Source organism: Pezoporus flaviventris, unplaced genomic scaffold, assembly GCF_033815535.1.
Source record: "Pezoporus flaviventris isolate CSIRO_AGI_PZ_B2104156 unplaced genomic scaffold, CSIRO_AGI_Pfla_v1 ptg000083l, whole genome shotgun sequence".
Classification (NCBI taxonomy): Eukaryota; Metazoa; Chordata; class Aves; order Psittaciformes; family Psittacidae; genus Pezoporus; species Pezoporus flaviventris.
This window is the reverse complement of record NW_026892631.1, coordinates 8,013,736-8,030,211: the sequence shown is the minus strand read 5'-3', so window position 1 is coordinate 8,030,211 and position 16,476 is coordinate 8,013,736. Positions and strand designations below refer to the sequence as shown.

At 37.0% G+C, this 16,476-nt stretch overlaps 1 long non-coding RNA gene across 1 annotated transcript in view; it reads right to left on the bottom strand.

Moving 5' to 3' along the window:
* Positions 1 to 16,476, bottom strand: part of LOC133280530 (uncharacterized) — a 41,728-nt gene that overhangs the window by 10,025 nt on the left and 15,227 nt on the right. The window contains exon 3 of the long non-coding RNA XR_009747205.1: positions 28 to 130. This is a non-coding gene — a long non-coding RNA (uncharacterized LOC133280530). The remainder of the gene's footprint in view (positions 1 to 27; positions 131 to 16,476) is intronic.

Below are 16,476 nucleotides of genomic sequence, written 5' to 3'. Positions count from 1 at the left end.
AAATGAAGTATAAGTAGAATTACACACCTGGAAGAAGAAATTTCCAGACAGTCAAGCTTGCAGTACCTCTGCTGACTTCAGTGGAATTGTACCAGGAGATAAATTTTGATTCTCCTTCTTCAAACAGAGACTGCTTTTCTGTAACAAAACCATGAAAAACATAAAACAAAGGTAGAATTATTACAGTCATATGAATAACAGAAACAATGTTAAAATTAACTCAATTTGTTAAAGTTTTTCTCAATCATTGCAATATCTTAGCTTTCTAGTCATCATGGAAATTTTTATGTGGAGAAGCAGCATTATACTAGCAGATAAGTAATCCCATGCAGTATCTGCTATTCAAGAAAATGATCTGTATTGCAACACAATTATCTCAGATGACATACTGACTGACTCCAAATTACAACAGATACAGCTAATTACTTTAGTTTATCCTGTAAATAGCTCAGCATGTATCTTTATGAGAATTCAATAATGACACATTGCTCAGTGGGACTGTATACATAAATTGATTCTTAAGTTTTTAATGCATAAAGTTCTTATTTTTCAGTATTTGTAGAAGTTTTCCTTCCTATCTAACTTCTTAGAAACCTAATGATGGTGAATGGAAGAATATTCAGGGGAACTCAAGTGATACAAACTGGTACGGTTGGGATTTTTGGACACTGTTCTCAATACCTAAGGAGGAACAGAACCCTGGAGTCAGATTTGCATCATAACATTTTAAAAAGCTCTCTTCCTCTGTCAGGGACAAGAAAAATGGTAATTTACCAGTCTACTGCAAATACATTTGTTCTGTACAAACTGATCTACTCTTTTCCTCCTCTAGTTTACACCATGGAAAAGCAGTAGTAGGCGAGAGCTGTGTAGCACTTGTGCTACCTGTCTACAGAAGTGAGGAACGAGTAGGAAGCTGCCATGATAGATACAGTTAAGTACCCAAATGCAGTCATAATTTGGTGGAAAATGGATGGAAGCCTGAATCTACTTAAAAACAATTCCTATCTCTGTTGTTTAGATCCTACAGCAAACTGTAGCCTGCCAAGGAATACAATAGGAGACATCAAATGTGTAGCTATCAATTCTGCCCAAAATGTTGATTTCTACATCTTTTATCCTAATTTCACCTTAAAAAGTAGAAATATATAAAAAACAAAAACAAAAAAGCAAGCAGCTTGTACCACAAAATAGCTTTATTCAAGTAACTTTAAACAGGTTAGTAATATGAAGCAGTATAACATATGTAGTGGACAAATTATGAGACTACAGTGACTTTGGAGTAAGTTTTTTATTCTGAGTCATTACAGAACTTTTAGAATCAACTATCAATTGAACTTTACACAATTGTGCCGTGGCTAAAAGCTCTAAAAATATTCCCTGACTAGTTTCAAGTGTACAGCATCACATTTTCTCCACTCCAAATATGTTTTCAACCAAATAGTCCACCAGTCTCATTTAGGGTCCCCCTTTTTTTACTGGTATCAAGAATCCTCAAAGATTTTTCATCAACCAAAAGTGAGAATAATATAAATATATTTCACACATATACAAACTCAATTAGTTTTAGGTTGCATATTTTATTATAAAGTATAGTTTTGGGTGGGTTTTTTTTTATAAGAAAAAAATCAAACTTCACCATCTCTTATCAGGATTTTACTCAAGCCAGCAAGGTGATGAAGCATGACTCTAGTATCTTTTCTTGCACTAAAACCTGACTGACAGGAAAGCACGTTTGTGTTTTCTGCTGTGATATATCTGGAAAGTACTTGCAAACAAGTGCTATTCTTCATAAGCATTTTTCATAGTAGTACTTCACTCCAAATGCTGTGGCCAAATTCACATCTTAGTGTGTATTCTGCTTTTCTTCCTGCAGACTGAACATTTCCGTTTTTGCCCAAGTTCTCCTACCTACTGCCAAAAAGCCTGTTGTACATCTCCAGAGACAGCTGTAATTCAGTGGCAAAGAAAGTGATGTAATTTGTAAAATGCTTTATATTCCATTAGGGCAAATAGCAATATATAAGTTGAAGACATTTTAAAACAGCTCCTCAGGTGGTACACACGATGAGGCTGCTTCAGAGAAATTATGGAGACAGGTGGTATAAATCTGCTAGCACCTGCCTCAGTATAATCTCTTGGGTTGAGGATTGATTCTGTTTCACTGAAAAAGGGGAAAATAACCACCTTGATAGAGAACCTGGCAAAAAGACTGTGACTCTGCCTAAATTAGAGTTCTATTTTTGTAATTGCCCCATTCCCCTCTGTCATTAATTAGACCATTAAAGAAGTTGTCTCACATTTAGATGCTCACAGCTGTGGCTTCAAAGCATCTATAAAAACAAAAAGGTGCCAAGCTTTTAAATCCCACTTCACACTTTCTTATGCGTCTTCATATTTGCATAGACCTATGTAAAATCTTCGCTACATAGCCATTAAATAAAAAATACGACTTCTTGCTCAGGAACTTGATGATCACAGGCTGCTTGATGTTGGAGAATATGCCGAGAAACAGCAATAAATGAATATACATACACGCATTCTTACCCTGCTCTTCCTGTCAGAGACATCGTTGCAATGTTCTTTGCATTTGGATGATCATCTTTTGACACAGGCATTCAAAGTTAGAACAAAATATGTTTCCTGAAGTACCTGTGCAATAGCACAGGACAGTAATATGTCTCATTATTCTTTACTTCATTAGACACTACAACTCTGTACATTAAACATGAATTGCCACAGGTAGCAACTGCTGTGGCAGCTGTAAGTTTCCACATTTTTTTGACCATTGGCTACCTTCAAAAATATATCAAAATCATTTGGAATTCAGTTAAAAGTTGAAGTAATATGGACTTGCGGTTGTCTTGGAGATTGTTTACCATGCTTTCAGTTCAGATTTCTACAGAAAGTTTGCAATTCAACATTCCATTTATAAACACCAAATTAGCAAGGATCAAGTCTCAACGTGACAAGAGCATAAAAAGGTATCAGTTCTCATGCAAGACTCTGAAGTACAACATCCTAGAAGTGATAGATCACACTGAATTCAGAATATTGAGTTCCTAACGAATCTTTAGATCAGTGAGGTTAAAATCAACCTATAGTTTCTTTGAAATGTCACCTCACCTTTTACTACCCCACTTAGGAAACAACAACTCATTAAGATGACTACCTGAGTCTTGTCTGACTTTACAAGGTATATTTCATGTCTTGTGGTATCATTAAAAAGAATGCTTTTATGGTTTGATTTCTTCATGTAAAATTAATGAAGCTGAAAAGTCACATTGAAAAATTATGTTTACAGAAAGACTGTATGCTAGCACATAAGAAATACATTTTTAAAGACAGAAAAGGGTTAGAATTTATTAAAATGCAGTACCAGCATTCAAGTATAGAAGCAAACATAAATGGAAATTAATATTGGACAGCGAGAGATGAGTAAGAATTAAGATTAAGATATCTCCAGATTTCTGGTGGGAGTTTGTTATTAAAGAAATATTTTTTCCATTCAAGTTGGTGACATGGTATTGTTGAGCTTTGAAATGGTTTTACTTTAATATTTATGATGACATTTTGCTTTAATTTATAATTTCTAATTATTTCAGAATGGCACACAAAAAGGAGGAAAAAAATAAAGCAACTACAACAGGTTTATTTATGAAGTAATCAATTGCTGACTGATATAAATTGTCAGGCAGATTGCTAGCAAATTATTTTAATTATCAATAATTAAACCTATTTTAGAGACTTGGATCACCAGAGGGTTGCCTCTGAATTTTGTAATAGGGGAAACTGTTAGGATTTTCCATCTTCTGGCAAAATTTTCTCAATATAGGAAAAAAAAAGTCATGCAAATTGTGTATGACAAGGATCACTTCAATTTCTCTCTATGCTATTTTTGATACATTGTGCATGTCAACCCATTGTTAGACTTCTTCCATGTTCTGACAGCTACAATGACCATCTCAATGCTTATTTGCTTCTATTACCAATATCTCTATATGAGCTCTTGTCAAGTATTAAGATCTCTTTGTACAAAAATAAGGAAGAAAAAAGGAGAAGAAACAGAACAACCTGTTCTCAGGTTTGTAAAGACTGAGAACAAATCTCAAAGGTTTTGAGGACAGCCCAGATATGCAAAGATTTTTCTTACTGTGTTTTAAAAGTGGTTGTGACAGCTGGCGTGCTTTTTAAAGCTTCTGTGGAGACCCAGTCTCTGACTATAGTGCTCTAGACAGAGTTCAGCAGCTATTACTGATGCTAGTAAATCAGTCAAGGATATGATGTGCTCTACACAACAGTGGGAGAATTTTGTTTTACAATAATGATCTTAAAGACAACAAAAGAAAGAGGGAAAATAAGCAATAATTCCACTTACATTAATAAAAAGTCTAGATTTCTGAAGTCTGGTATCCCACCGGTGTGATGCTCCCAAGGGGAGTCAGAAAAAGGTATTAGGAAGAGGCAGCCAAATGATTTTTCAATGCATCATGATGATGTTTATCCCATATGATTTACGTGTGGTTTCCACATTTTTGTCACAAGATTTCATAATAAGCAAATTTAATCCTGTTGTTTCTACTTTTGTGTACCATGTTGTTACTTATTTCAAGGGAGTCAGCATCAGGTAGGAAATGGTTACCAGGTCTATAGACTACACAGTCTAGCTTGTCTGGTGAGGCTCCTGTTAAGTGAAGTATAGATATCCATCCTGCAGACACTTCCAGCTAGGAAGCAGATTGAGAACCTTAGATCCTCCCCTCAGACTACAACATTAGTCAATATTAGAGTAAGGTGCATAACTGGCCAAATTGCTGTCTTTCTGACTGATTGCAGGAAGTCCCCAAAGGAGACCACACTTTCTCTAGCATATTTATCACTTGAAATTATTTTAGTCATTAATTTCTGCAGGTGACTCTGCAAATCACCAACAAAAATCTTACCTGAGCCTGAACAGAAATGCAGTGTGTATAGTACACAAAGTTCCTTTCACTTGCTTCTAGCAGTATAAATTCTCATTCACCTTAATATCTACAGTCTTGAATTTGCATTTTACTTCTGGCTGTTCTCTGTTATCAAAGTATTTGCAAAGTTGCAGAATAATCCTCTCTCATGTCAAAGTGTCTCGTATCACCTGTCTTGGACTAGAATATTGACATTGCAATAACAAGGTATTCTCATTCGTATCTGTTTCTGGTGAGCACAAGGATTTATTTCACAGCTAGTTTCAAGGAAGAGAAAAGGGGGGGGAAGGAATTGAGAGATGGAGAGTAACCATTAATTGGTGAAGTAACCATTAATTGCTTATAACCATTAACGCACAAAAAAAGCCATTTCATTCAAGATATAATTCGGAGTAGTGATAAAGTACAGAATGTAATGGAGTCCTCTGAGATGTAATATGGGAGGTTTATTTAAAGTAAGTTAGCAAGGAAGTCTGACAAATATATATTGCTTTATGATTGCTTGTGCCTTTGTTCTACATTTGTCCTTCTCTACTACTTCTTATCCTCTGTTAAGATCTTTTTCTAATATTTTGGTACACACTAACCCCAGGAAGGCTCATAAACATCCAAGATTAACCTCAGCCATGCTCTTGCTATCTTCTTTAGAAAAGGAAATTTAGAGAAAGCCTTCAGCTGAAGTGATAGTAGTCTGGTAAAGAGTCATCCCTCGGGAAAACAAGATCAACAGTGAGCAGTGGATCTCTAATCATCAACCAGGTAGCCCATCAGAGGTAGCTGGAAAAGCAGAGAAGATGCAGATGAAACATCTGAAAAGATAGCCTTCATCTTTAAAGAGATAGCTGAATTAAAAGCACATCTGACTGTTAATGAGAAATCCTAAGCAAGTACACTCAAGTCTTTTGCATTAATCCTTCACGTCATCTGTATCTTCCTCTTCAAACATGTTTTACTTCTGTACTTTCCTTTGAACTATAGACCAAAGATACTTCCATATTTACACTTCCATTAATCCTGGTATAGAAAACTCATGTACACTTTCTTCTTTAGCAACCAATATATTGAGTGCTGGCCCTGGGACAGAATACAGATTCTGCTATCAAGCGTCAGGACAGATCAGATGTCACTGACTCACAGTGAACACCCTTGGCCAGACAAAGTAATCTCTGTTTAAGCTATCAAGGGAATAGAAATGGGCAAAATATGAGGTACTTAAAACTGCATTCACATGCATTACTGAAATGTGATCATATCTATTGAATTGTTTGTCCAATAAGCCTGGGTATTTGTAAAATACTTATTTATCATCTGTGCTGAAGAAGGGACATTACCTAAGTGTCAAGCCTTTATACAAATATTAGGATTTTGCAAGAGGCCTCTTTGTGAGATCTACCTTGCTCTAAAAACTTAGTGACATTCTGCCCCCTAATATTTTTGCTGCACACTGAAGGAAATCCACTATGTTGATGAACTTCTCTTCTTTTGATCTCTGGTGCCAGAAATTTGCATAACAACTAGGTTAATGAGGAGACCAAGGGCCTACGGAGACAAGCAGGCAGACAGACTGGCAGATACGGCAATTCTCACATTAAAGACCTCAAAAGATTTGACAGCAGTAAGAAACAGTCTGGCTTTCTTTGAGCATACCTCCAGACCTCTATTTCCACTGCTATTCACATATGAGCTTAAACACTGAAGCACAAGTAGAACTTTTGCATGCATTCTCCATATCCCATAAAAAACAAATCCTGCACTGGCAGACATGAGGGAGACTGAAGGCATACCCCAGATTATTATTTAAGAAAAGTATGTCTTTCAGTGGAGCATTTGAAAAGGAAAATAATAAATAACCTGTTTCTATAGGGCAAAATACACAATGTGCCATAACTATAACTTTCATAATTTTTCATATATAATTTTTGAAGGAAGCCAAACTGTTTAATAAAGGGAGTTGGACAATGATGGAACAGAGCCCAGTTTCATTTCAAGTCTTTACATCTTGTAAAAGAAAGGATTCCTTTTGATTTTTCTTAAAAAAAAACAAACACATCACTTGTGTTTTGTGAGCCACTCCCCGCCCCCCCCCCCCCCCCCCCCCGCCTTCCTCCCTCCACTCCTGGAGGGATGGGGAGGAGAATCAAAAGAATGTAACTCCCATGGGTTGAGATAAGAGCAGTTTAGTAACTAAGGTATAACACAGATCACTACTGCTACCACCAATAATAACAATGATAAGGGAAATAAGAAGGGAAGAGAATACAACTGCTCACCACCTGCTGCCCAACACCCAGCCCGACTGAGCAGCAATCCAGGTAACTGCCCCCAGTTTATATACTGGGCATGACGTGCTGTGGTATGGAATACCCCTTTGATCAGTTTGGGTCAGGTGTCCTGTCTCTGCTTCCTCCCAGCTTCCCCTCCCTCCCTGGCAGAGCACGAGGCTCAGAAAGCCCTTGGTCAGAGTAAACACTACTGAGCAACAACTAAAAACATCGGTGTTATCAGCGCTGTTCCCAGGCTGAAAGTCAAAACCACAGCACTGCACCAGCTACTAAGAAGGAGAAAAATGACTGCTACTGGTGAACCCAGGACACTGCTTTAGTCATCAGTGAGGTTAGTAGGAATTGCTCCTGAGCAACAAATTTCCTCAGCATTTTGATAGTAAAATAATTTGTCAGTTATTTGAAACCAGTCTTTCACTAGACATACAGCTGGTAACATGATTTACTTCAGACAATTCTATGGGTAGAGAGAATATTTTGATTCAGGTTCTCATACACTTAAGCACCTGCAAGGCAGACAGAAATATTTTCTTTCCCAATAAAAATGCATCACACAAGGTAATTTAGACTTCTCTCATTTCTGTGTCAAGATGTGCTTAGGCCAGTTTTGAACCATTAAAGTTCTAACCATTAAAGTACAACGTTTTCAGTAGAGTTGACAACAATGATAAATATAATCTGTCTCATTAAAGACCATGTGAGCTTCTTATTTCACATCAGTTGATATGAAGCCTGGGACTATAAAAAAGAAGAAAATTACTGCAGTCCTTATTTTGTAATTTTTTGGTTTTACACTGCTCCAGATTCCTTCAATACAACTTATTAATGGTTAAATGTTTAATAAGCACAACATATTTCATGAACAGCAGTAAATGGACATGAAACAGCTTCATTGTCAATGAACAATCCATCCCAAATGATAAGCACAATTCAACTACATTCTGAAACCCGAGCAACTCATTTGAAATCAATGGAACTACACTGTCAGAGAAAAATACTGTTCATGGAAGAAACGTGCCTTTTATTCTTTCTTTTCCAGGATATGTGAGTGCACTTGGAGATCTTGGAAGAAGGGAATAATGAAATAACTCTCTACTGCTGAACAGGTTATTAACAGAATCTCAACTTACTGAATTACCTTACTGAAAACAAGGATTTTATATCCAAGTGGGGCTTGCCAGTTGGCATCTACTACATTTTTACAAGTATTTCTTGTCTAATACACATATAAATATGAAATTACTTGATTTTAGAAACTTGGTAAATAAAAATATAAACAATTCTAAACCCATGAAAAGTGTTACAAAGGTTCATGAAGCAAATAAGCAAGTATCAACTAAACCCACAAAATAGTCTCAATCCAAACTGCGGTGCGACCTGTTGTACTGGGCAACCAACATTATTTCTCATGACAGTTATCATATGCCCTTTGCTTACTGTTTTATTTCAGTGAAAATGTTTTATTTCTCTGGCTCAAATTCTTGCAATCACAGACAAGGCCAGGTTGGACAGAGACTTAGAGGACATGGTCTAGGGTAAGGCAGGGACTGCCCGTGGCAGGGAGCTTGGAACTAGATGATCTTAAGGCCCTTTCCAACCCTATGTATTCTAAGATTCTATTATTGCCCATTTTCCCTTTCCACATCAGACCTAGCAGTAGTATACTGACTACTTTGTAGATGAGAGGTATAAAAGTTTATCTGAGATGAAACTTTGAATGCACAAAAGTTGAGCTGTCTAAAATTGTTACCTTCTCTGGAGGTCTTGGAGCAGGTCTCACAGATCACCTCCACAGGTTTTTAAAGCGTATCTTTGTTTTTCAGACTGAGGTGTCATCTTGGAGTCTCTTAACGCTAAGATAAACAGGGAAAAATGATAGAAGAGATTTTGATAGTTTGCCCTTAAAACTCAACATTTTAATATGTTATCTGAAACTTTTTAAAGGGTGTTCAGATGTTATTCTAAAATGAAAAAATTTAGGCTGAAGAAAGTCTTGGTCCTGCAATGATACATTACATGCTTAGCTCTCCATGTTTTGGGACATTTCACTGAAATCAATAGGACAATTCACAGGGCAAGGTTGAATTTACAGGTAAGTCTCTGTCAACTTAGGCCTCTAAATAAACTGAATACAGTTTGGGTGGGGATTTGGGTGTTTTTTGTTGTTGTTTTGGTGGGTTTTTTGGTGACTTTCTTTATTTATCCCTTATCTTTTCTCCTGTTTTATTCTTTTCAATAATTAGTAAGTAGTCTGCTTCAGACCTGACTGGGTAGATTACAGTCCTATGGGATATTGTTCAAGTAGGATTGGCAGATTTCTCAGTTAATCGAACCCAAACAAGCATATTTAGTCATTGAAACTGTTTTTACAAGACTGTATATTTATTACTGAAGTCTTCTATCTCAAATGCAATTCCACTAGCCACTGGACAAGAACAAAATACAACTAAAGTCGATCACAAGGGAGAGAGATTCATTGGTCCTGTGTTCCTGTTGTAGTTCTGTTCTTTACACTCTGTAGAGTGATGAAGTACAACTAAAACTTATTCAACAACACGTATCAGTGTCATTGCTGGATAATGTTACGGAATAGCTTTATAGCCTGATTCTGGCCCAGATATATTCAGACAGGAGTCTCCCTCTGAGATGCATCCCACAGAAAAAGGATTCAAGTTTCTTCTGCTCAGGTCATACTAGTACTCCTGTTGCAAGCTACAAATCTATATCCACAAGGCAAATCAGCTGGTCAAAAATTTTAAAAGCATTATGTTTTTAATTAAACACTTTGATTGATCCATTCACAGAATTTACTCTATTACTTTGACCAAGGCTAGATGATGAGATTAAAAATGGTGGTAACTGAAATAATTCAAATGTCTCCATCTCTTAAGTTGTCAGCATGGCTTTAAAAGATGCAACTTGTTAGTTAACTGCTAAAAACTGTCTTTTGGGTTGCATCCATAGAACTTATTCCTCTTGCAATTAAGAAACCTAGAAGACTTATCGGGGCATAGACGTGTTCAATGAATCTTTTCTCTGAATAAAAATATAACTTTTCCTGAAGCACCGGTCAGATAATTGCTATCTGTCAGGAAGCAGCAAGAACAGGCTGCTCCTGAGGGGAAGATGACTCCAGCTAAGGCAGTGCCCTACCAATGGAGCACAGACTACCTGAGCCATGTGGGCAAAGTCAGGCAGCAGCAGCAAGTTCCATTGACAGCCCCAGGCCTTGCAAGAGGATGAACTGTGGCCAAAGTGCAGCCAAGAACAAAAGAAGGCTTGGCCAGAGATGAGGCTGGAGACAAGACTACTAGAGACATCTAACGGGTCTGTTGAAGAAAGAAGCTCTTTAGGGCATGGGTGAGATGCATCCAGGGTCAAGGCCAGAAACCAGCACTTCTATAGCATAGTTTAGGGAAGAAACAGCTCCCTGGTCTGGGCTTAAATGGAGCCCTATGGCAGTAGGTGTGGATGGGACTCCCATGTACATCTTATCAGGGCCATTAAGACTTATCAGTGGCCTAACAGTATCATTCTTTTCTAGGTTCAACTGCAGAAGAGTATGTGGGCTCAAACAAAGCTATCAGATTAAAATATGATAAATGAATATATTAAAAGAAACTTATGCTCACTGTTCTAGTAGCCCCTGAAAATCTGATCATGCGAACTAAATACAGGGGAAATAAATGCTTGCTGGTGATATGTTTGCTCCAACTTGTTTATATTCATTTTATATGCTTGCCTCTTGCAAATATTAGGAGGAAGAATTTTTATTTCTTGGAAAGTTTCCAGCAAGCATATTTCATTGTAGTACAGAGATAGCTGAAAATAACATTTTAGAAGATGAAACAGAGCAAGAAAGCATTACTGCTTAAGCTGCTAATTAAAGCTATAGAAAGACCCCAAATTTTAACTCCTTTCTTTGCAGAAAGATCTGAGTTAGTTCATAATCAAGTAGAGATGTTACTAAGCATGTTTCTTCAATATATTACTAATATTTAGCTGATTAACACTTCTACTGAATTTGATCTACAGGCATACCTGTGGCACATACAGAAGTGTCAGAAAAGGCTTACATAGTTCTTTATAACGTAAGGACTTCTTACATTATTGAATGAAGGCCTGGGTCACGCTCTCCAATAAAGTTAATAGAAAACTTACATGAGTGATGGAAAATATTAGTCTTCTAAAACTAGGCAGAAAGCAGGGCTGAAAAGATATTCCTCTTCCCAGACGTTATGCAAGATCAAAATCTAAAATAATGCTGCACATAGCCTAAGAAAAATGTGTAAGAACACTCCCTACTATCTGGGAGTTACATTCTTCTCAAAATGTTCCAGTGATGTTAGTAGTTTGGCAACACCTCTAGCTATTATACCAAGAATTATACTCCTAATCGATACAAGGTAGTTATTGATAGAGCTTCTTACTGGGGAGACAGCAGAAAGAATCACAAAAAATAGGTTGTCATTAGAGCTGATTATTAAGCTAACAGGGGAAAAAATATTAAAAACAGATGAGATTGGGATTTTCTATTGAGCTAGATTCCTAAATTCTACTGAAATGAATTAGTTTATAACTAGCTTATGCTCGCCTGAAAATTGTATTAGTGCTAGTCCTATGGCATTTACATGGAAATAACCAAAACCTGTAAGAATACAGAAAACCAAAATTAATCTTTATGCTACTGTAAGCTCCAAAGAATTCTTTCCAAGGGCTATATTGATTTTTGCATTTTTTCCTTAAAGGTATTCTCAAACTTTTGGAGCCATAACTATGATATCTCAAAAAATAACCAGCCCAGATGCTATGTGAAAAGTTTTTCTACTGCATGATGCTCAAATCCTTTGTTAATTACTTGCCAAAGCTTCTGGTAAAACTTCTTTATCTCTTTTCCTTTTTAGGGAAATCCTTGTCAATTTTTTGTTCTACCTGTTTAGTATGAAGAATAACTTTGCCCAGGAAGCTCAAATTTCCTGGGAATCATGTCTGGTGTCGAAAAAAAAAAAAAACACAACGCAAAAAAACCCAAAAACAACCAAACCAAAAAAATGAACCAAAACCACCAAAACAACCCAACAAACCAATTCCTCTGTTATTTTTCTGTTTTGTTTAGTTTTGTTGTTACTTTACTTTAAAGATGTTTAAAGCCAGCGTAACTCTTATTGTTAGCCTAGCCTTTCTTTCCTCCTACCTACCTAACTTGTTTTAATGCTAGCAGCCCAACTACCTGTCACTTCAGTTTAACAAAAGACACCTGAACAAAGTGTATTTTAACTAAGCCATGCTTACCTCCTTCCTCCAGCTGCTCTTGAGTCCCACAGCACATTGTTTTGCTCAAGTGTTCTGCCTCTCAAGTCAGACTTTAATTGGCAATTGGAGATTCAGACTCAACAAGAAAAAATAGCTGGCAAGACAATATCTAGCGGTTTTGCTGTTTCATACTGCAGGGTATGTAAATCCTAATGCATTTAACACAGTTTTAACAATAAGAAAACCTTAAGAAATCAAAATAAATCATTTATGGAAGAGGAAATGGATGAAAAAGCAAAGAGTGCTCTGCTTAACAACTGACTTGTGTAGCTTTAGTGAGAGAATTTATTGGCAAGCACTACCATAAAGAGGGGAAGGCACTGAGAACTCAACCAGCAAAGCCTCTCAGTCATCATGGGGTGGAAAGGAAATCTGTACTGAAGAAAGAGTCAAAATGCCACAAACTCCTCCCAAAAACTAAGAGAGCACTAACGCAAATTATCCATACCAGGTCTAATAACACATTATGGTCTGACCTGGTCTTCTTCACAATCGAGTCACAGAAGGAGACCCTCAGACTTTAGTTCACAGAATAAAACCATTAGCATTACTGCCTCTCCTTTGTAGCAGCTGCAGCTCTTTCCACTGGCAGCAAAGCTCTAGTAGAGATGAGGGAGGAAATAACTGTGCTCCCCTCCTGGCAGCTCAGCAGCTGTAATGAATAGGCTCTCTGGGAAGTAAGGTTGTTCTCACTGTCAGTGAGATTACTCTTCAGAGATACACTAATTAACCATTGGAAGCTTGCATGAAGATTAGTCTTTAACCCCCACATAATTACTTTACTCCTGGGTTGTCTGAAAGAGGCCAAGAAGGGGCCACAGAGGACTGCCCTCTTTTTCATCTACCATGGAAAATGTGTTCTTAGGTTCTCACTGCATGCAAAGTGCCAGCTCTTCCTAGACCCACCTCTTTGTGAAAATCATCATATAAAGCTGGGGTTTCATAAAAAAGGATGAAGAACCAGAGTGGCCAGCTAAAGCAGCTCTTGGATGAAGATTGTGAGAAGCAAGAATCTCTGAGAATGCTCCTTGCTACGCCTAAAACAGTGCTGGGGAGCAACAACAGACAGTAACATATGGAAGAGTGACTGCTGCTCACAATGGAGACACCCTGGGTTCCTGGTGGCATTTTGGTTCCAGCTACCCAAGAATTCCACAACCCAGTGCTACAGGAGGTTGAGGAATGGAGAACTACAAAAGACAGACTTTACTATCACAGTGCAACATTACAGGTCTTTGAGCAGGAAATGAACAGTGTCTAGACAAAGGAGGCAGAATAGAGACTTACTAGACCATGTTGTTCCTCTACTTGTGTCCAGCTTTCAGCTTCCTTTTTTAGTCAATCTGACACTGACAGAAGATTACATGTATCATGCTGTCTCCTCAGGAAGTTTTAGTAACTACCTTTAACAGCCTTCAGATATATGTAAAGATCATGGAAAAGTGCAACCAGTCGACAAATCAGTGCATCTGGCAATGGCGCATTTATGGCAGAGCCTACAATAGTGAAATATTAATGACTGAAGCCACATTGGGCTACTGAGTTTTGAATTGGACCTTGAAAACGCTACTTAGGAATTCTTGGGATTCAAATAAAGGCTTAAATTGGAGAATTGAAAGGAGGCAATAAGCTAATCAAATTTATGAATTATTTAAAGGTTGGGAAATGAAACATTAAGTATATTTCAGGAAAGGAATAATAATATGAGCTTGATAAATTGAAAAAATAGACTGGCATCAATCATGTAGTTGATAAAAATATACACAGGCACAAATAGAGACAAATAATGAGATGTAAAGAAACAGCAGAAAACAGAGGATAACTATCTCAACTTCAAAACAGGCAACAAGAAAGCAAATGCAAGGCTTGAATAGTATTACTAGGATATTATATGTAAAATCAGCAATTAGTATATTTCCCTATATTTTATACTGTTAAGGACCCAGCTTCAACATTTTCATCACACATCAAAAAGAGAATGAACAAAGTGAGAGAGTTCACAACCTTGAATGACAGAGAGTGATTAAAAGTTAGGAAAGTGAAGCTGATGATAAAAAAGCTTGCTTAGACTCAAGAAAAGATAGCTCAGGGAAGACATAATTGTCAGGAAGTAACAATACGGATGTTATAAAAAGACAGGCATCGATTATTCTGACTTCTCAGTGAGGACAAGAACAAAATAGAATGTGTTTAACTGAAACTGCAACACAAATAGTCTGTTTAAACATTAGGAAAAACAACTGTCAAATGTCAAAAAGTTAGCATAGTGCTAGACATTATGGAAAAAAAAGGTCATATATCTACCCAGAGCCATGGAAAGAAGCCTAAATATCAAACAAATTCTATGTAGGCATTCTCAGGAGATTGCTATTGTCATGTCCTTACCATAAGATTCCAGGTTGCCCAGGGAAGTTGTGAATGCTCCATCCCATAAAAACCCAAAAGCTGGTTCTGCAATACGGAAGAAGAATTCTGTGTGAAAAGTTGTATACTCTCAGTACCTACAGAGTTGTCCATATATTGTACCAAGCTTAGAAATTTATCAGGCACAAAAGCAGAACAGAAAATAAGGACGTATGTCACACATGTCAGCTATTTAATACTGTACTTTGTCCCACTAAGTATCCTACTCCAAAAATAATGACATCCCCAGCAATACATGAATTGTTCTCTCAGCACTTTTTCCTAATCTTAAATCTCTGCTCAGTGGAAGTGAAAACGCTGCCAATTTTTTTCTGCAGATTCATAAAGAATGAGGATTAGCAAAGCATCAGGTAAGAAGGTTATACTGTACTTTCTGAGATATCAGAAAGGACCATCTGCCATGCTTTGCATAGCTACAAGATGGGTTTTGGCAACAATTACCCAGATGAATGTTAGAAGTCCAATTATAATGCTAACCATTATTTCACTTATGACTTCCACATAGTAACATGTCTCCACTCTTTTTTCATAACTGTAAAAACGTTTCACGGACATTCTGGTTTTATCATGCATATTAATAATCATAAAACAAATATAGGGAAATATTCAGAAGCAACAGAATGTTACCTGAAAGATTAAAGTTCAGTTTACTTATCATTATCTATGCAACTGTTAGAGAAGTAACTATTTATTATTGAATGGAATACTGAAACCATAAATTCTGCTGCTGAGATCAAGGGGATTTTTTCAGTTAATCAGAAATCCTTATTTTTATGAATATTTAACAAGGCATGGCTAGCTTTGTTGTAAACTACTTCATGCTGAACAGCAGATAAAATTCATCCAGTTGAGCTCTATATAGAGGTCTTATGCAACATACAGGTGCCAGCAAAAATACACACTATTGAGGACCAAACAAGGTAAAATACTTAGGACAAGTTAGGCAGTTGAAGAAATGACTTGCAGAAAGCTATTAACTAAATTCTTTTACTTGCTGATAGCATCAAAGATTTACTTCATCTCATGTAAATTTGAACTGGTTTAGTCATCAAATAAGCCTATTTCTCTTTAGCATCTCAAACTCCCATGTCATACTTTCCTACAGAAAATGAAGAACACGTCTGTTGTACCTACCAGGCTAATTTAGGCAGTATTTCATTTCACAGAATTTGCAGGTTTAGCCAAGGTTTGTTGAAATGCAACAGAAAATACGCAAAGATGACTACTTGCCAAGAGCAAGATTTCTGCTTTGTCCAGAGGCTGACAAATTTCAGAAGCCTCACATCTGCTGTCACCGTGCAATGACAGGTCAGAGGGAGGGAGAGAGGTCTTTGTTTTTGCATGATCTCAAGTATGGACATGGATGCGTATGTTCAGTTCTAGCAAGAACAGTGGCAAAAGCAGCACACTGGAAATCATGTGCATGTGTGCATGCATTTGCAGAACCAGATTCTGAGGAAGGACAGCATATTTCATGAATCTGAGTCATTGGA